The sequence below is a fragment of the Salminus brasiliensis genome, chromosome 2 (genome assembly GCF_030463535.1).
Source record: "Salminus brasiliensis chromosome 2, fSalBra1.hap2, whole genome shotgun sequence".
In the NCBI taxonomy this organism is placed as follows: Eukaryota; Metazoa; Chordata; class Actinopteri; order Characiformes; family Bryconidae; genus Salminus; species Salminus brasiliensis.
In genome coordinates this window covers 9259572-9280322 of record NC_132879.1, presented here as the reverse complement: position 1 = coordinate 9280322, position 20751 = coordinate 9259572, and the positions used below count along the sequence as shown (strand labels likewise).

At 39.9% G+C, this 20751-nt stretch overlaps 1 protein-coding gene across 3 annotated transcripts in view; it reads right to left on the bottom strand.

Moving 5' to 3' along the window:
• The window catches only part of LOC140550341 (CMP-N-acetylneuraminate-beta-galactosamide-alpha-2,3-sialyltransferase 1-like), an 82414-nt gene that overhangs the window by 42768 nt on the left and 18895 nt on the right, over positions 1–20751 (bottom strand). Inside the window, exon 1 of one of the 3 annotated variants that reach the window (XM_072674289.1) lies at positions 4702–4794. The exons of the other annotated variants lie outside the window; for them this stretch is intronic. The gene's annotated coding sequence lies outside the window, so the exon portion shown is untranslated. Of the gene's footprint in view, positions 1–4701; positions 4795–20751 lie in introns of those variants that run through there. 3 annotated transcript variants of the gene reach the window in all.

Sequence of the window (20751 nt, the reverse complement as noted above, 5' to 3'; positions counted from 1 at the left end):
CTCGTGGATGCTCACCTGCCATTCAACTGAAAGTCTCTTAAATTTAAATCAACATTAAGCTGAATGTAAATGACCTCTTTGCAATGTGTACTGAATGTAACCCTGCACTGCTGTCACACAAAAACCTTGTATGTCCATTTTTACTATTTTCTACTTGTTGACATAATGTGAAACTGACATATGTTCTTTACATTCTGTCAAAAGTCCATGATGGTATGGACCAATAGAAATGCTCCAAAGTGACTTGGAGTTAAATCCTTCTACATTGACTTCTATTGAAAGTCAGGAAGACTTTTTCCCCTCTCCTGTAAAGTTGCTGTTTTGGAGATAAGAGGTTTTTCTGTAACAGTGCAGATATCTAAACAGTGGTGTCTATATGGTGTTTGTATCTGTGTATCATGAGTGGGAAGCTGACGTTGAACTGTTAGAAACACACTGCTGCAGGTTCACCTTTACTGTCAACAGCACACAGCATCAGCACACACACACACACTGGCACAAAGCCGAGGAGCGTCCTGCATGTTAATTACTGCATGTTGCGGAGGGTGAAGAAGCACTCTGTGTTTGCGTGTGTGTGTGTGTGTGTGTGTGTGTGTGTGTGTGTGTAAGAGTTAGAAGAGTGTTTGATATTTGTGGAAGGAGAGAGACTGTTGAACACAGGGCAGCAAAGGCTTGAGTGAAATGAGTGCAGAGTGTGTGTGTGTGTGTGTGTGTGTGTGTGTGTGTGTCTGAACAGATGGTGCCGCGTCTGCGTTTGACAAACACACCAGCGCTCTGACACACAGAGAGAGGATGACCCTGTACCGCTGGAAACCGACAGACTGGCACTGATCAAAGATACAGCACTGAAAGAGACAGAGAGAGAGAGAGAGAGAGAGAGAGAGAGAGAGAGAGAGAGAGAGAGGAGGAGGATAGAAGGAAGGATAGGGAGACAAAGAAAAATGAGAGACAGCTGGAGAGAGAGGAAAGGAGGATGGATAAAGTGGAAGGATAAAGAAAGAGAAAAGTAAAAAAAGAGTAATAAAGGGAAGGAAAGGGAGAGAGAGAGAAAGAGAGAGATAGAGAGAGAGAGAGAGAGAGAGAGAGAGATAGAGAGAGAGAGAGAGAGAGAGAGAAGGATAGTAAGAAAGGGATAGCAAAAATGGATAAGGGAGAGAGAGAATAAGAGAATAAAAGAACAAGGGCAAAGAAGGAAAGAGAAAAAGATAGATGGAGTGAGAGAAGTGGAAGGATTGTGAGACGAGTGAACAAAGTACAAACAGTGGGAGAGAGAGAGTGAGAGAGAGAGAGAGCGAGAGAGAGAGAGAGCGAGCTGTGAGGAGCAGGTTTTATCAGAGTGAGAGTTCTCTGTTTGAGTGGTCCTGTTCTCCTCTTTAATCTCTGGTTCAGACGAATCATCATCAACTTTTCAGAAGAGCTGAGCAGCAGACGGCCGGGGCTCGGGATCTCGCTCCTGCTCTAGCTCCAGTGGAAATCACTGCATTTTTTTGGGGTCAGACACGTCAGATTTCTGAACGCTATTTCCGCAGCCGTGATTAGAAGAGGCACAAAATTTTTCATTACTGATTTCAGCCTCCACGACACGGTGGGCTCCGGTGGTCTCCCAACAACAAACACGGCTGCAGAATCCAGCCGGTAAAATAATGAAGCAATCTGCAGGGGGAATTACAGCAGCAAGACAAAATTAAAATGTCACATCATGGCTCTTTCTGTCCTGGAACAGAAGATATAAAAGCCACAAAAACACATAAACAAATACAGAAATATATAAATAAATAAATAGATATTTCACAATACAGTAAATAAGCAGCTTTAATTCAGGTGTGGGCGAGCGAGACCAAAATGAATGAAGTCCCCAGTAGAAACCAGTGACATAAAGTAATAAACTGGCCTGAATGAACTACAGCCTCAAACCTGCAGCAAAGCAATTCAGCTCATCTCAGGCGTCTCTGAATTAATCAGACACACACTGCACTGACAACACCGCTGCGCTACTCAGTCAACACTGTAAAAACTGTATAAATAACATCAATAAACACTTCTTCTATACACTAAAATAGGAGATATTAGTCCATAGACAACCTCCATAAACACTCATATACACTAGAATAGGAGATATTAGTCCATAGACAACCTCCATAAACACTCCTATACACTAAAATAGGAGATTTTAGTCCATAGACAACCTCCATAAACACACCTATACACTAGAATAGGAGATATTAGTCCATAGACAACCTCCATAAACACTCCTATACACTAGATTAGGAGATATTAGTTTATAAACAACCTCAATAAACACTTCTCCTATACACTAAAATAGGAGATATTAGTCCATAGACAACCTCCATAAACACTCATATACACTAGAATAGGAGATATTAGTCCATAGACAACCTCCATAAACACTCCTATACACTAGAATAGGAGATTTTAGTCCATACACAACATCTTATAGACATAATAGTACATAAACAACCTCCATAAACACTCCTATACACTAGAATAGGAGATATTAGTCAATAGACAACCTCCATAAACACTCCTATACACTAGAATAGAAGATATTAGTCCATACACAACGTCTTATAGACATAATAGTACATGAACAACCCCAATAAACACTCCTATACCCTAGAATAGGAGATATTAGTCCATAGATAACCTCCATAAACACTCCTATACACTAGAATAGGAGATATTAGTCAATAGACAACCTCCATAAACACTCCTATACACTAGAATAGGAGATATTTGTCCATAGATAACCTCCATAAACACTCCTATACACTAGAATAGGAGATATTAGTCCATACACAACATCTTATAGACATAATAGTACATACACAACCTCCATAAACACTCCTATACACTAGAATAGGAGATATTAGTCAATAGACAACCTCCATAAACACTCCTATACACTAGAATAGAAGATATTAGTCCATACACAACATCTTATAGACATAATAGTACATAAACAACCTCCATAAACACTCCTATACACTACAATAGGAGATATTAGTCCATACACAACATCTTATAGACATAATAGTACATAAACAACCTCTGTAAACTCTCCAGTACACTAGAATAGGAGATATTAGTTCATAAACAAAATGTCTAAATGTTTATTTTGCTATGTTGTGTTTGTTTTTTTAAATGACTGGACTGTTACTCTGTGGTTTACAACAGCACACAGAACAGAGAGAACTATTTATAAGGTGATGAGGTTCAATTCAATGTATGAAGAATGTGGTGAAGTGGCAAAACCTTATCTACAGATTTAGAGATTTGTAACTTCATTTGGATTCATATGAAGACTGATAACTTCATATTAGTCAATAAACAAGCTCAGTAAACACTCCTATCCACTAGAATTGGAGATATTATTCAATAAACAAGCTCAGTAAACACTCCTATACACTAGTATAGAAGAGATTAGTCCATAAAACAACCTCAATAAACACTCCTATGCACTAAAATTGGAGATAGTAGTCCATAAACAACCTCAATAAACACTCACATCACTTACATATCAACATAGCACTGAAGCTTTTGCATCACATTTGATGATTACCAAGGGTGCAACCGATCACTCTAATTCCCACTCTCATTCATTGTGGTTTGATTGTTGGGACATGTTTTGTTAAAGCATGTTAAAATCTTTATACACAAGTACATTCTAATTCACCAAAAACAAACATATTAGAAACAACACAAAATATTCATAAAAATATACTAGTTTTAGGAAATGTCTGAAAAATGAACTGTACATGTAATTTGTGAGATTTTGCATTTTGCAAAGATCAGCAAAAATCAGCACTGCATGCTGGAACCCCCAATTACACAGTTACATAATAAAATGACATTTACATGTAACTCACAGCCCATATTAACAGGTTTCTGCACATTTAAGTATTAAGTAGTAGTTAAGTAGTTAAGCCAAGCAAGACTCTAAACACATCTGTAACTTTCAAATTACAATAACCTATTTTAATAATTTCAGGTTTTTCTCCTATTTAAATAATAATAACATTTTAAATATTACGTTTATTCAAAATACAATTAAAATCCATTATTATCTCTTAATTACCATTTCTGTCCTAATATCATGATACATAAATAACACCTACATAAATAACACCATAATGAGTGTCTGACCATGAAGATAATTCCCAAAAATGCCATTTATATTTTATTTGGGATATTTTTATTTCTGAATTGTATTATTTTATCACACCATAGAACACAATTACGGTGCATTTCAGTAAAAATGTTAAAAATATATTAAAAATAAATAAATAAATAAATAAATAACCATATATTTTCTAAAACAACAGATTCCACACTACAGAAATATATATATATATATATATATATATATATATAGCCTTTTAGACAATTATATTTTACAAAACATATTTTTTATTTTTATCACTTCTGAGCTGCACTTTTTACACTTCTAAGCTACCACTAAGATGTAACTCTTCTGAGAGTGAAACGCTTCTCCAGGTCATGAAGCTTCACATAACGGCAGCAGTGTATTGTAATCTCTTGCTTGAGAGCGTTTATGTTACACAATCTCCAAACTGCTAAACCTGAGCTGATCAAAAAGAACTCCCTTCCCAAAGTAGGGCGGTAAAAAAAAAAACAGAAAGTAGAGATTTTGTTTTCCCCCAGACTGCGTGGCTTCCTTACCGGAGAGATAAAAGAGCAGGTTCACATCTGGCGAGAGACAAGTCAACATCTGCTCGTTGAGCTTCTTTACGAGCGGGAGTCTGTTAACAGTGGCAAACACACCCGACTACTGCAAAGCCTGCTGACTACAACGCCCTTAAATTTACATCCAAGCTATTCTCCACCTCAGGGAAGTGTCAGGAATGAGGAACTGCACAGATGATATTGACGATAAAACTCTTTAGAAATGAACAGTAATCAGTGTAATCATTAACTTTCATGACTTTCAGGTTCGCTTTCAAATGTCAAGATTCAGTTGGATTGTTCGTGTATTAAAAATGTCCTGATTCTACAGGGTTCTAGTTGAACTACACAAATGGTTTAAACTCAGACAAGAAGTAGAAGTTCTCAAAGAGATTCATGGCTGCCTGACACGTGGCTTAATCCCTAGAGTTTAGGAGTGTAACAATACACTGTATCATATCTTACTGCTTTGATCAGCACCCAATTCAAGTCCCCCAATTCAAAACACACAGATACAAAACAATACAATGAAAACCCTGGAGCTAATAAAGAGCTCATTTAGGAGATCCGTTCCCTGCGCTGAAAACAGCTGGCTCCTCTTAGGTCCCTCTTTTTATTTTTTTATTTATAGTTTTATGCAAATAAAGGTATTTTCAGTTTATTTCTGTTACTGATTATTTGAACATAGCCGCCTTACTTTTGTAACAACACTGCCTTCCATGTGACACGCTAGGGTTCGATACCCTGGCCAGTCAAACTCAACACTACTAATAGTCCACATCCACTCCTAACTCACATTAGATGAATGTTGTCAATGTAAATGTATCAAAGGTAAAGGTGCACGTATTTGTCACTGTACAGTGTACACTGTACAGCGAAATGTGTCCTCCGCATTTAACCCATCTGGTAGTGAACACACACTCACACACACACATGTGTTAGGGGCAGCCAACTCCAGCGCCCAGGGAGCAGAGAGGGTAAAGGGCCTTGCTCAAGGGCCCAACAGTGGCAGCTTGCCGAGCCCGGGAATCGATATCCCGGCGCTCTAACCGCTGAGCCACCACTGCCCCTACATTATCAGACACTACTTTATTACATCAAATCCCAACTGTACAATAATAATGAATTAAAGACATAAAATCGCTTCTGATTCAAAAACTTCACTTTATAACGTTGATCTTTAAAATAAATTGGAAACATGAAAAAATAGATATTTTTCTGTATTAAAACAACCATTGTGACGGCATCACATCATATTAAATTGAATTCAGAATTTTACGAATCATTCCGTGCCCACATGACAGTGGTCTTCACAAAAAAAAGAAAGGTCAGTAAAAGAAAGATGATCTAAATAAAGTGAGAAACAGTTTTATTTTTCAAATGTGATTTATTTTTCAATCTTCTGATATTGTGTTTAAACCATTCCACCCTGCGCTGTAAACAACACAGGCGTTTTATATAAAACCTTCATATCACCACTGTCAGGCCAAAACAAGTTCCGTATCAGTTTTTTTTTACTTGTTTTACATAATTTAAAGCTGGATCATGATCTTGATTCAAATATAGAAGTCACTCTCAAAAAAAATAAATGTCAGACGAATGCTGTAAATGTAAATATAGGTGTATATATATAGTGTATATATATATATATATACAGTGAGTCCAAGAAGTATTTGATCCCTTGCTGATTTTCTTCGTTGGCCCACTAATAAAGACATGATCATTCTATACTTTTAATGGTAGATGTATTCTTACATGGAGAGACAGAATATTAAAAAGAAAATCCAGAAAATAAATCTAAGGAATATATATTAATTGATTTGTATTTCATGGAGTGAAATAAGTATTTGATCCCTTAGTATTCATTAGCAGTTCTGGCTTTTACAGACCAGTTAGACACTCCCAATCAACTTGTTACCTGACCTGAAGCCACCTGTTCTCACTAATCACTTGTGTGAAAAACACCTGTCCACAGAATCAGACAGATCACACAGATTTCAAGTCTCCAACATGGGTAAAACCAAAGAGCTGTCACAGGACCTCAGAGTCAGAATTGTTGACCTTCACAAAGCTGGAATGGGCTACAAAAAGATTAGTAAGGTGTTGGATGTGAAAGTAACAACTATTGGTGCAATTATCAGAAAGTTTAAAGAGTATAACATGACAATCAACAGACCTCGGCCCGGTGCTCCAAAGAAGATTTCGCCTCGTGGGGTGGCAATGATGCTGAGAACAGTCAGAAATCGTCCTGCAACCACTCGGCAGGAGTTAGCAAATGACCTGAAGGCAGCTGGGACCACAGTTTGCAAGGAAACAATTGGCAACACTTTGCGCAACAATGGATTCACATCCTGCAGTGCCCGAAAGGTACCCCTGCTGAAGAGAGCACATGTGGAGGCGCGCCTCAAGTATGCCAATGATCATTTGAAAGATGAACCAAGTTATTGGGAGAAGGTTTTGTGGTCAGACGAGACCAAAATTAAACTTTTTGGCCTCAACTCCACCCGCCATGTGTGGAGGAAGAAAAATGCTGCCTATGACCCCAAGAACACTGTGCCCACCGTCAAGCATGGAGGTGGAAGCATAATGTTTTGGGGGTGTTTCTCTGCCAAGGGTACAGGGCTACTTCACCGCATCACTGGGAAGATGGATGGAGCCATGTACCGCACAATCCTGAGGGACAACCTCCTCCCCTCTGCCAGGGATCTGAAAATGGGCCGTGGTTGGGTCTTCCAACATGATAACGACCCTAAACATACAGCAAAGGCAACAAAGGATTGGCTCAAGAAAAATCACATTAAGGTCATGGAGTGGCCCAGCCAGTCGCCAGACCTCAATCCGATCGAAAATCTATGGAGGGAGCTGAAGGTCAGAGTTGCCAAGCGACAGCCCACCAACCTTCATGATTTAGAGAGGATCTGCAAAGAAGAGTGGGCCAAAATTCCCCCTGGTGTGTGTGCTAAACTTGTGGTTAACTACAACAAACGTCTCACCGCTGTGCTTGCAAACAAAGGCTTTGCCACTAAGTATTGAGTGTGTTTGGCAAGAGGGATCAAATACTTATTTTCCTCATTGAAATACAAATTAATTAAAATATATTCTTTAAAATTATATTCTGGATTTTTGTCTTGATATTCTGTCTCTCCATGTTAGAATATATCTACCATTAAAAGTGCAGAAGGATAGTGTCTTTATTAGTGGGCAAACAAAGAAAATCAGCAAGGGATCAAATACTTCTTGGACTCACTGTATATATATATATATATATATATATATATATATATATATATATATATATATCAGGACACTACTTTATTAAATAAAATCTACATTAAACTGTACAATAATCATAAGATAAAGAAATAAATTTTTATATTAAATATTAACATATTGTTAAATAAAATTACAATTTATAATATATCACTTTTATGACGTTGATCGTTCTAATAAACTGGAAACATGGGAGAAAAAATCCTATCATAACCGAAACCTCCATTTCCATTTTTCACTTTTTGACATAATTTATATCTGAAATTTTGTTTCTCTACATTGTTTCAAAATGTAATGATGTAATGTAATGAATAAACCAATAGAAATGTTCCAAAATGACTTTGGAAAGAAATCTTTCATTAAAAGGTAAGAAGGTTTTTTTCTTCTTAGCCTTATATAAAGTTTTCAATAAATCTTCTCTTTCTCTCTTTTCCTCTCTACTTCATCTCTCCCGCTCTCTCTCTGAACTCAAATAAGCCGTATTAGCATAATCACATTAAAGCATTTTGAAGAAAAATAAAAAAAAAACACTGAATTTACTCAATGTTTCTTCTTACCCCTAATCTATTACATCAGTAAAGACACGCTCAGTTAGCTTCTTTGGCTATGAGACTATGTGACTGCAGCTAATAACTAATGGATGCTCATAATAGAAGAAAGAAAAAAAAATCAAAAGTTCTGTTAAAACCCGTTTGCTTTTAGGTGGCACAAAGTGATGGACGGACGAGCGGATAAAACGACAGTGAAAATGGTGTGTGGGGGTGTGCATTTGACTGTTCTTGTTCTCTCCCTCTCTAATTATTCCAACATATAATCTCTCCCTCTCTCCCCCCTTCCTCACTCCCCCTGTTTAGATGAATGGTTGCTGAGAAACTCTCCACTCTTCCCATGTTCAGCATTTCGTACACTGCTTACGTTAGCTGTTCAGCTTGTCCTCTCCAGCGAGAGGCTTCGTTTGTCAATCATAAACGCGCCGCTAAATATTCATTAACTCCCTAAACACTCCTCCACAGCTGAGCAGAGCTCCAGTTTCACAGTGCCTGAAATGAATTCATCAGTGAGTGTTATGACGAATCACCTTGCAGTAATTTAACTGTAAGCAAGAACAAATGCTACGATTACCCCTGAAACGTGAGGGCAGAAGCTGGAGCTTTCCACTCTAAACTCTTCAAGCTCTGGAAGTGAGTTACTTTGTCTTCCGCAACATAAATAAATAAATAAATAAATAAATAAAAAACCATCCAAATCATCAGTGTGACCTGTGTCATCAGTGTGCAAAAGTTTGGGTACAGGGGTTCGGATTAGCAAATTAGGAATTGTCCGCTCAATCAAACTCCCAAGCTTTTTAAATGCTCTTACTCTTCCAACCTTGTACTAACACTCACCAAACAGGGGCGTCTCTAAACAACTGACTAAAAAAATAATCATAATAATACTCATAATAATAATAATAATAAATGTAATCACCGCCCACAAGATGAAAGAGGAAGGCCAAAAAAAAAAACATATCAAAATATTTCAGCAAGCGGTTTCTAAAATGTGGACTGTAATTAAGCAAGTAGTCTTGGGGAGTAACACTGCAGCACTGTATACCACAGTATTAAAAAATACAATGTGTCTGATGGATCCAATTTCTGTCCCATGTCTATCTAGTACACAACCAAATAGAGCCTCAGTTAGCTGGAACACAGTCTGTGCTGTGGTGTTTGTGAAGTCTGCTACCCAACCTATCTGAACCTGGATAGCCGGCTAAAGGTCCAAACACAGCCAGACCGATCTCTCATTGCACCTTTCTGTTATTCCCAACACCAGTCGCTCGACTTTAGTGTCTCAGACATGAGATTTTATGGTTCAGCAGTTAGTCAGCAGAGCAGCGGCTCTGGCCTGTCTGATACTCAGTGAAGCTGTAGCTGAGCTAGCTAAGCAAAGGCTAGAAGAAAATATGCTGGTAAGACAAATCAAGGCAAATCAACAGGCTTATTATGACTCCCACCAATATGCGTACAAGCAGAACTGCTTTACCAAGGATCCCATAACCACTCCCATCCAGCTGGCCTTATCACACCTGGACAGAAGGGACACATGTCAGGATGTTGTTTACTGGCTTCAGCCCAGCATTCAACACCAGCATACCCAAAAAGCTAGTCCACAAACTCTAAATACATGGACTAGGCAAATCATTCTGCAACCAGGTTCTAGGCTTATGTGACAGGCCTCAGCCAGCCAAGATCCAGAACAGGACATCCTGCTACATCACTGTTTGCATTGCCAAACGTTACAGCTCACACATAATCAAGTTTTCTGATGACACTACAGCTGTTGGACTCCAACAACAATGAGAAAGAGAGGAAGTGCTGAAGCTTTCAGAGTTCTGCTGCAAGGACAGTTATCTGTCTCTGAGTGACAGCAAGACAATAGAGATTATGCTATGGATACCTACCTTCTTGTCTACCTTCTAAAGCAGGTGTAGGGAACCCACCAAACCTGGCAATAAATGACTGAATGAATCAAGTGTGCTTGATCAGGAAAAATAGAAATCCAGCTTTCCCAGAGTTCCCCACACCTGTCCGAAAGATGGGAAGAGGAACCGTATGAGGACCTTGGAGCTACACCCAGATTATACTGGATGATGCCTTTCCCTGGTGAACTGTTTCAGTAAACATATATAAGTGCAAATGTTCTTGTGAACGTTACAGTTCTTGTGAATATCTACAGATTTTTGCACACCTCCTGCTTAACCCCTTAAACCCTGGGATAACTAGTCAGCTACTAGTCCTAAAGCAAAAACTACTGTATAACCATTTAGTTTGCCATATGTGTGGAGTGCCACAGGGCTCTATTTTAGGACCTATGAAATTGAGTAAAAAAAATGAGCTAATGTTTATTTCAGTAATGCTTCACTTTGGAGGTCTTCTGAAGACGCTTTATAGAGGATCAGCTTATCTTTAACTAACATTTCACCCCTTAACACCCCAAGGCTTATTACACCCTAAGATGTATTGCTTAGTAACTACTGTACAGGGACTTCTGTACAAACTGGTGGGGCTGTTCTTTAGTAGTAGAAGTTTGTAATAACACTTTTGACCTGCTGGGGAGAAGTAGACATTTTTAAAGAGTTAACCAAATACTGTTTCCATCAACTAAAGTTTTCTGAAATCTATTAAATGCAATAGATATTTAGAAAACTAACGCTAACATTAAACCCCTTTGAGAAGTCAACAGATAGTTTGAGTTTAACAGATAGTTTGTTAACAATTTGAGTTTCTGTAGACAATCTTTTTTTGTTCTGTCTTCACAATTCACAGGTTCACATCAGATCCCAGATAAACATTGAACAAGTCTATTCACAGAGCAGCCAGCCAAACAAACTGAAACCCTCACTGACTACGGAAATGCTATGGAAACAGATTTAACATTGGACCTAATGTTATACAGTTCCACCTGTTTGTCTACACTGATGTTTCCCACTGAATCACTCCTCATTGAATAATTTTGCTCATTTAACTGCTTTTGCATGAGTACACAGAATATCACTTTATATTGTAAAGGTCACTGTCTGATCACTTTGCGATCAGATCAGACAAAAGTCCATTTCTGATCAGCCAAAAGATATGGTGTTGAAAATCATGGGTAATTGAAGCTTAACTCCAGCCAAGTTCAATTCAGGTTTGATTTTAGCTTTAGGTGCTGTTTGTCTGATCTGGACAGTTCTGGTGGTCCGCCAGGTCCTGCAAGGTTGTTAGGGATCCATGTTTTCCATATAGTTTTGAAAAAAAGGCTGTTTTTTTTTTATACTATTATTGATATCTAATCTCTTCAGAAAAGTAAAGAACTTGCGCTTAATGGATGGTTTGACTGGGTGGTCTCTGAATTTTGCACAGCACTGTATATCATGTAGTTTTGCCCGTTTTTATAGACCAACTGGGGCAACTGACATCTAAACTCAAACCCAGCTGAAGGTGTTTCTATAGGACCTAAAGGGGAAGGTTCACACTCAGAAAGACCTCCAAATGTCACTGAGCTAAAGCAGAAAACAGGCTTCCTCCACAGCTTGCCTAAAATCTGATCAATAACTGCAGAAAAGCTTTCGGCCGCTGCCGTTCCAGCTAAAGATTTCAAAAGTGTTTACTGAAGCGAGGGGGCAATTACTTTTCACAAAAGAGCACTTGGAGTCGATTTGTTCTTTGATAAACAGGACACAAATACTTGTCGAGTAGAACTGGGTAGTGTATCGCAGCCACATATAAAGGAGCTTATTGCACTGGCCAGGCAACTGGCCACTTCTCCCTGTGATGGCAGGAACTCTTCTAAAGGGGATGTAGTAGGGGGCACTTAAACAGACTCAAGTAGAGCGCATTTGCCTTTGATCATCTTCTCATGTACCATTAACAACCATATCTGAAGATCATACATTGGACACATATGCATAGTATATATGTATCATACATATTGGTGCTGATGTCAACTTTACAACAGAGGGAAACTACATTCCTGACTTTCAATGGAAGTCAATGTACAAGGATTTTAGGGGCATTTCTATTGGTCCATTCACCATGAAATGTAAGACCAACTGCCAGATTCACATTATGACAAAAGTGAACAGCAGAAATGGAGATTGTTGTTGTAACAAGTAAGTGTACTTGGTAGGTAGAGGTGTATATGCACATATAAATTGTAAACATGCAAGTAAATATCAATTATAGTACATATACTATATATATATATGACACATACCATGTATTTATAAATATCTGTATGAGAGAGAGAGGGAGGGATTTTTTATCATTATTAATATAATTAGTAATAGTTTTTTCATTACTATAACTTGTTTTGACAACCGTTGTCATGTCATGCCAATAAAGCTATTTGAATTTGAATTTGAGAGAGAGAGAGAGGGAGAGAGAGAGAGAGAGAGAGAGAGAGAGAAAGAGAGAGAGAGAGAGAGAGAGAGATACAAAGGAAGAGGAGACAGAAAGACAAAGTTCTCTCTCTCTCTCTCTCTCTCTCTCTCTCTCTCTCTCTACTTTCTACCTCTTCTCTTTCTACCTTCTTTTATTCCTCTCTCTCATTTCTCTCTCTGGTTGGTGATGATTTGTCTGTTTGTGTGTAAAGAGTTGCTTTTTTTGTTTGTTTTTTTTTTTTTGGGGGGGGAGGGGGGGGGTTAACAGAGGGTGGGTGGGTTTTTCTTGGCTTTGATGTAATACATTTAAAAAAAAGTCCTACTCAGTCTCTCACTGTCCTACTCTGTCTGTCTCTCTCTCTCTCTCTCTCTCTCTCTCTCTCTCTCTCATTCTCTCTCTCTATTAAGCTGTATAGATGTTGGTAGGTGAAAGAGATGGTCTAGCTGCTTTAAGTGTGTGTGTGTGTGTGTGTGTGTGTTCATCATTAATGATGTACAGGATAAGCGGTTCTGAGGTGGTCAATATTTATAGAGAAAGTGTGTGTGTGTGTGTGTGTGTGTGTTAGAGAGATTTCTGTTCTACAGCCATTTAAAAATACTACACACTTCTCGTTCCCAAAGCATAAAAATTATAAAATGTCTGAAAGCCAGAATACAATGTGAAGTGTGTGTGTGCCTGTGTGTGTCTGTGAATTAATATTATGGGATGGCTGTGGCTGAAGTTCAGTCCAGATGGTTGTCGGGGGAGATTTGTGCTTTGCTGCGTCCATAGGGAAACTAAGCCCTCGGGCTAGGAAAGATGAGTAAGTGGTGTGTGTGTGTGTGTGTGTGTGTGTGTGTGTATGTGTGTATGTGTGCGTGTGTGTGTGTAGGCTGAAATGCGTTTAACACATGTTGTCTTCTGCCACGGAGCAGTCAGGGTGGCCTCCAGCCAAAGTAATCACACACAGCACCAGCCAAAGAGTGAGAGCAAGTTTAGCACACACTACAGAATTTACATAATATACAATGTGTCAGTCAGCTACATGCAAATGAATTGTGTTAGAGCTAGAGACAGACATGTGTGGTGTCCACAAAAGGGCTGAGGACATTTTTGTTCCACCTGAAAGCAGCATTAGGTAGCAATTCCACTGTAAAATAGCAGCTTCTGAATCATGCTGATGGTACACTGACTGTAATAGGGAGAATGGCGTCTCTGTCATTGCCACTTGGGGCACGAGCGCTGCTACTGCAGTGTTGCACTTTGGTGGAGCTGCACAAGACCTCTCCCCAAAACTGTGTAATGCTACGTAACTTAGGTCATATTAGTGTAAAATCCTGTAGTGTTACTTTAACGCCTAAGTCCACATGCTTCTTTAATTTTCAGTGACGGTTAAAGTGTGATTTGTATTTACAGCAGTGTAGTAAAAATGAATTACACTCCAGGAGAGTGTAGGGGGAGCCCAGGAGCAAAAATACTAATTCTTGCATAATGCTCCTTTAAATGGTCATCTAATATAGCAGTAAAATTCTGGTGCACCTAATATTCTAATATTTTTAGGCTAGCTAACATTAGACCTGCACTTGCAGAGGAGAAGATAAATGTAGTCAAAAGATTAATATACACACATACAGTATACAGTAAAAAAATAGGAATCTCCGGATCTGACCCAGTGACTCGGGATAAGAGGCTGATCCTGGAACTTATCAGTTATCAGCTTCTAAGGTTCTGATCCACATCCAATCCGTAGGTTTGCTGTAGCTGATTACCAACATGCGCTTGGGGCAGTGGTGGCTCAGCGGTTAGAGCACCGGGATATCGATAACAGGGTTGTGGGTTCGATTCCCGGGCTCAGCAAGCTGCCACTGTTGGGCCCTTGAGCAAAGCCCTTTACCCTCTCTGCTCCCCGGGTGCTGGAGTTGGCTGCCCACCGCTCTGGGTGTGTGTGTGTACTCACTGCCCCTAACACATGTGTGTGTGTGAGTGTGTGTTCACTACCAGATGGGTTAAATGTGGAGGACGCATTTCGCAGAGGGAACTCCTCAGCATGCAACAAAGTGAAAACTGGGGAGTGAACAGGGATCCATGCTAGGCTAAAAGCTAACAGTTATGCTGTCTCTTTCCTGCAGCGTCCATTCCCTCCCTCCCTCCCACAAATTAGACTACCTTGTCAGAAGCAAACTGGACCTAAACACACATCAACAGAAAATAAACCTGGGGAGGTGAGTTGGGGGCAAGGCTAAAAGCTAACCAGCGACAATCTTTTCAGCTTGCTAACTGGAAATCACACTGAGAGGACACAGTAAGAGGACAGCAACACTATCCGGTCAGACTTGGGAACAATTACAACTGAAACACAGTTGGGTGTTTTTGCACTGCTGTATGATTACATCAGACTGAGGGGTTAATCATCATTATAGCGAATAGTTCCCAAGAGAACTGCTGCTGATATCTGAACTTAACTGCAGAATCTCCAGAATCGCTGCACCCCAAATCCATGCATCCGCATTATCAAGGTAATGAGCATTATTTGTTTTTTCTGTTTCTACAAATTTACAATGACGTTGAAAGGACTGTAGGTTTGTATCAGCTAAGCTAAACTATCTCAGTAATAGCACACTGGCTAGTGCTCTCGTCCAACATCGCTGCCTCAGTTATAGCACATCGGCTAGCAGCCTTGTCCAAGATTACTGCCTCGGTAAAAGCACATTAATGTGCTAATGTTTTCTTTCCAGGAATCGTCCTTAAACGGACAAACAGTGCCTTCCATTCTGAGGCAAAGTAACAGGGTGGTAAATAGGCTTGTTAAACAACATCTGAGTATTTTCCACCCCAACCAAAGTCACATGCTTACTATTTACGCCAAAGAACGAAAGAATCCTCAATAAATGCTTTAAATGATGTCAATTCTAAAGCATGGTTTAATTTCGGCGTGAGTAAAAGAGAAAAACGCTCCAGCAAAGCTGAAACACAGTTTGGTGTTTTTGCGCTGCCGTGTGATTACAGCAGACTGATGGGTAAATCATCATTACAGCGAATAATTCCCAAGCTGACGAGTCTAAAAACAGAGAGACGGTTCATCCTCATGCATTCAGACTGACATGCTGACAACACGACATGACAGGAGCAGGTGCGATTGGTTTGCGATCTATTATTTTCCCCCACCTCCTTGTTCTAAAAGTGGTATTTCTGCACTTTCTTACCGGCGCGTTTCTGCTACTTTTTCAGGTTCTGCTCTTTCTGACACCGTCTGTCAAACTCTTCCCCCACGGGAGCAAACAGACTCCAGGTTCAGAGAAGAAGACTTCTCAGACGCTTGATCGCTGCAGAAGAAGCGGACGTTAATATTTAGAAAGCAGTCATTGTTTGGTGATGTGCATGTTGTATAATACAACTGATGCAGCCGCCAGCGTTGTTTCACCAGTACAGAGAGAATTAACAATAGCAAAAGAGGACACAAAAGACAAAGAATGAGACAAGAAGACAAAAGCAAAACAAATCTGCATTTGGAGGCAAACCTCTGGATTTGCAAGCAAACAATAACCTCTATTCACCACGTTTTTGGGGTTTTTTTTTGAAGGAGAGAATGAACAAGCGTGCTTTTGTCAGTTTTGCAGGGAAACAAAGTCAAATGGAAGTAAAGACAAATGAAAGCCTTGTGGAAGAAAGGAAGACAAAGAGGCGGCACCACATCTGCCTGGCTTTGTCGGGCCTAGAGAAGTGAGGGCAGTGTGTTCCTGGCCTCAGGCGGTTGGAAAACCGCTAGCTTAAACCACACAGGCCCCATTAGGATGGAGGGGAGACAATGCGTCAGACGAGTTCGGAGCAGACACTGCCGCAACGTAAAGAGATGGTGGGAGATTATTAGGGGATTATGCCGCTCCCATCTGCCACAGTTCACTTCCTAAAGTCTGAAGGTTAGAACAACTTCAGAAAAGAGGTACACGGTGTTCAAAAGTATCCAGAACACTTCAGCTACTTTAAAGTGCACCTATTGCTGACACAAGCGTTCAGTTGTGCACACACAGCTAGAACAGCATAGAAACTTTGTGCCTAAAGAACAGGACGATCTGGCAGACATAAAGTCCCCCCCATCTGTGATCTCTGGAGTGATGGAGTTCCATCCAATACCTTTTGGATGAGTTAGAGTGGCAGAACCAATCGACCAAAAGTAACTGACGTCCTGATACTCTTGTGGGGCTGAATGCAATCAAATCCTCCATCATCTAGTGTAAAGTCTTCTCAGAAGATTAGAAGCTGTTACAGCAGTAAAGGAGGCTACAAACGTTCTCTTAATACCCTTGATTTCAGAAGAAATGCTGAGTAAGCGAATGTCTACAAACTTTTGAAGACCACATCTGCCTGACTTTGTGGGGCTGACTAAAGTGATGCTGTCATAACCTAAAAGCTGGAGAACTTCTGCTGATATTTGAACTTAACAGCAAAACAAACACAACCCGCATCCCCTTGATGCTCCTCCAGAATCTCCACACCCCAAATCCATGCTCCCACATTGCCACATTGGCTTGAGGACCAAAAGACAGCATTCACAAATGCAGCATCCAAAACCCAACAGAGTAAAGAGTAGCGTTATTTGTTTAGATTGTTTCTACACATTTACAATGACTGTTGAGAGGACCGTTTAATCAGCTAAATCAGGTAGCTAACTAGCTACCTCTGTGATGGCACACTGGCTAGCAGTCTTGTCCAACATCGCTACATCAGTGACAGCACAGCAGCTAGCAGCCTTGTCCAACATCGCTGCCTCAGTGATAGAATACCAGCTAGCAGCCTTGTCCAACATCGCTGCCTTAGTTATAGCACAGCAGCTAGCAGCCTTGTCCAACATCGCTACATCAGTGACAGCACAGCAGCTAGCAGCCTTGTCCAACATCGCTACATCAGTGACAGCACAGCAGCTAGCAGCCTTGTCCAACATCGCTGCCTTAGTTATAGCACAGCAGCTAGCAGCCTTGTCCAACATCGCTACATCAGTGACAGCACAGCAGCTAGTAGCCTTGTCCAACATTGCTGCCTCAGTTATGGCACAGCGGCTACTGGCCTCGTCCAACATCGCTGCCTCAGTTATGGGACAGCGGTTACCGGCCTTGTCCAACATCGCTACATCAGTGATGGAACACCAGCTAGCAGCCTTGTCCAACATCACTAATGGGTAATAGGTTTCCCATTAACCAGGGCTGAGTATGAACTTCTTTCCAGCTCTCTAACTGAGCAGAGAGTTTGCAAACCACCAGGAACCTTTTGCTGAATGTTTCAAAACGTGTCCTAATCTCTTTAAAGAGATGGTGGAAGAAGTTATCAGATTATGCAGCTCTCATTTACCCTGTTCATCTACTAAAGCTCAGGTCTGAAGGTCAGAGTCCTGAAGAATCCTTCAGGGCAAAAGGTGCACAACTACTCAGATGCACTTTTTTTTAATCCTACAGCTGACCACTCTTGTTGAGAGGTGTAAACAGTTTGTTGCTGGACTTTCCCTAAAAACACTGAATAAGTCTTGACTTTAGAGACTGGCTAAAAATCACTGTCCATGAAATAAGGAACTCATCCGGAGGCTGTTTCTAGAAATGTCTGCAGCTGCTCCTCTGTGAGCCTGTAAGAAAGTGGAGGAGACAAATGCCAAAGGAAAAGCTATGGAGAAGCAATTTCATCTAATTTCAATCAGTGTTGATTACTGAACTCAACTTACACTGTCCGAAAGTATCCAGACACCACTGTTCAACACAAACAACTTGTATAATCTCCAAAGAAAAGGACCACACATAAGCCTGCAGCTCACCATCCCCAATGCCAAGCGAGGGCTGGGGGGGAATAAAGCCTCCTAGCATTGAAGCAGTGGAGCTGCATTCTCTGGAATGATGGAGCTCCATCCAACAAAGTTGGGTTGAGTTGAGTTGAAGTGGAAGAACTGATCATCCAATGTAAGAGATTGACCTCACTGATGCTTTCTTGTGGCTGAATGCAATTAAATCCACCCCACAGCAATGTTCCAACAACTTGTGTAAAGCCTTCCCAGTAGAGTAGAGGCTGTTACTGCAGCAAAGGTTGGAAAATGCCTACTAACATTCTTGATTTCAGAAGAAATGTTGGAGAAGAAGGTTTTCTACATCATTGCAATTATCTGTAAATAATATGTAAATAATATTATTGTTTTGTTTACTTCTATTATTAATAGTGTGTATATAGTGGTAATTTATCTACGTTTTTGCATCTGAGTGTCTTGCTATCCCTTTGCTGCTTTGCTGTGGGACTAATAAAGGATTATCTTATCTTATCTTATCTCGTATCTTATCTGTTAACAACAACTAGCCTAAAACTTTCACCTCAACTCAAACCACACTCCAAAATCCACAATCCTAAACCCTAATAATTTGTTATTAATTTGAACCTTTTTGTAGATCATGGTCTGGGGACTTTGTCCAAATACAGTAGGACTGTCCATTCCCATCACAAAGGCACCCTCATTAATAGGATTAGAGGCATCTCTCAGTGGACAATGTTCTGCCTTTTATCACGACACCAGACACTGAAAAGCCAGTAATGTGTTCCACATGATAACAGCTGGGGTTTTAATGTTGGCCTTTTTGTCTCAGGCCAGGGGAACTGGTGTTGCTTAAAGAGACACAAAAAGCCAAACACGGCGCCTCTCGACAGGCCTGTCACATTTATTAGAAGCAGACATGAAAACTCATGAGCACTGAAAAATGTGACAAGCTTAGAAAGCAGTCCCCTGTAGCGGGGTCCGGTGGCGTCGCTCCCTGGAGAAAACTTTTATGATTTCAACATGAAAGGTCTGCCGCATTCTGAGGCTTCAAGAACTCTGCAAATTCCAGTCATGCCTAAAAAAGGCCTTTTGAGATGCTGCATCTATTATGAATAAGGTCAGTCTAAAAACATTATGCATTACTTGTGCTTCTTTGGTCCACAGTGCTTGGACCCCAGTGATTGCCACTTGTCTCTTAGAAATCAACGTGGTCTACAACCATTTTAGACCAAATCTAAGCAGGTGGCCTTAGTGGCTTAGAAAGCTACTGGATACACTGGGTTCAGAGGAAGTGTTACCCATTATCCTAACACAACATTACCAAGGGTGTGAGTAATCCTGTGAAATCCCATGAAGTGAGCCTGGAAGGGAGTCGGCCTGAGACGCCAGACTTCACTGTTGGGCCTTTCAGAAGTGTTGCAGGCTTTCAGTAATTCAGCGCAACACCGACAAAGGCCCCCGTGAAGAGCTTGCCATGCAGTGGGTGATTAGTGTATGGGTGAAGGGAAGGTTAGTGTAACCTTCACTGTTGGGTGTAGGATCTTGGCAGCTGATAACAGAAGTGTTGCAGATCGGATCATGAACCGCCACAGCAATCTGAACTGTCAGGTGTAGGACCTTATCATTTATATTTTATTAAAATATATATATATATATTTTTACTTAAGTTTTATTTAGTTTAAAGCAATTTTACAATCTATTTTTTAATAAAGGCACTTTGCAATTTCCAGTTGTATTTATATGTACTTCACATTGAATAAAAAAAAATACATAACTAACAAACAACAAAGGGTGTCCACTCCAAAATAAAAACAGCCTCATAAATAGGGGATATATTATAATATATAACAAAATAAAAATGGAGTGAGAGAAAAGTGAGAGAATATGACAAAAAATAGTAAATACAGTACAAAATAATAATAATAAAAAAATGTACATTTAATTAAAATTAAAAAAAAAAATGAACACTGACATTTTTCAAAACTGAGAACATGAGGACAATAAGAGACATGACAGAGAATTTTGAGTAAAAAAGAAATAAATGGATGAATTAAAAAAAGAAGCTTTGTAGTCTGTGGAGGATGTATATCTGTATATCTTCCTGATGGATCCTTC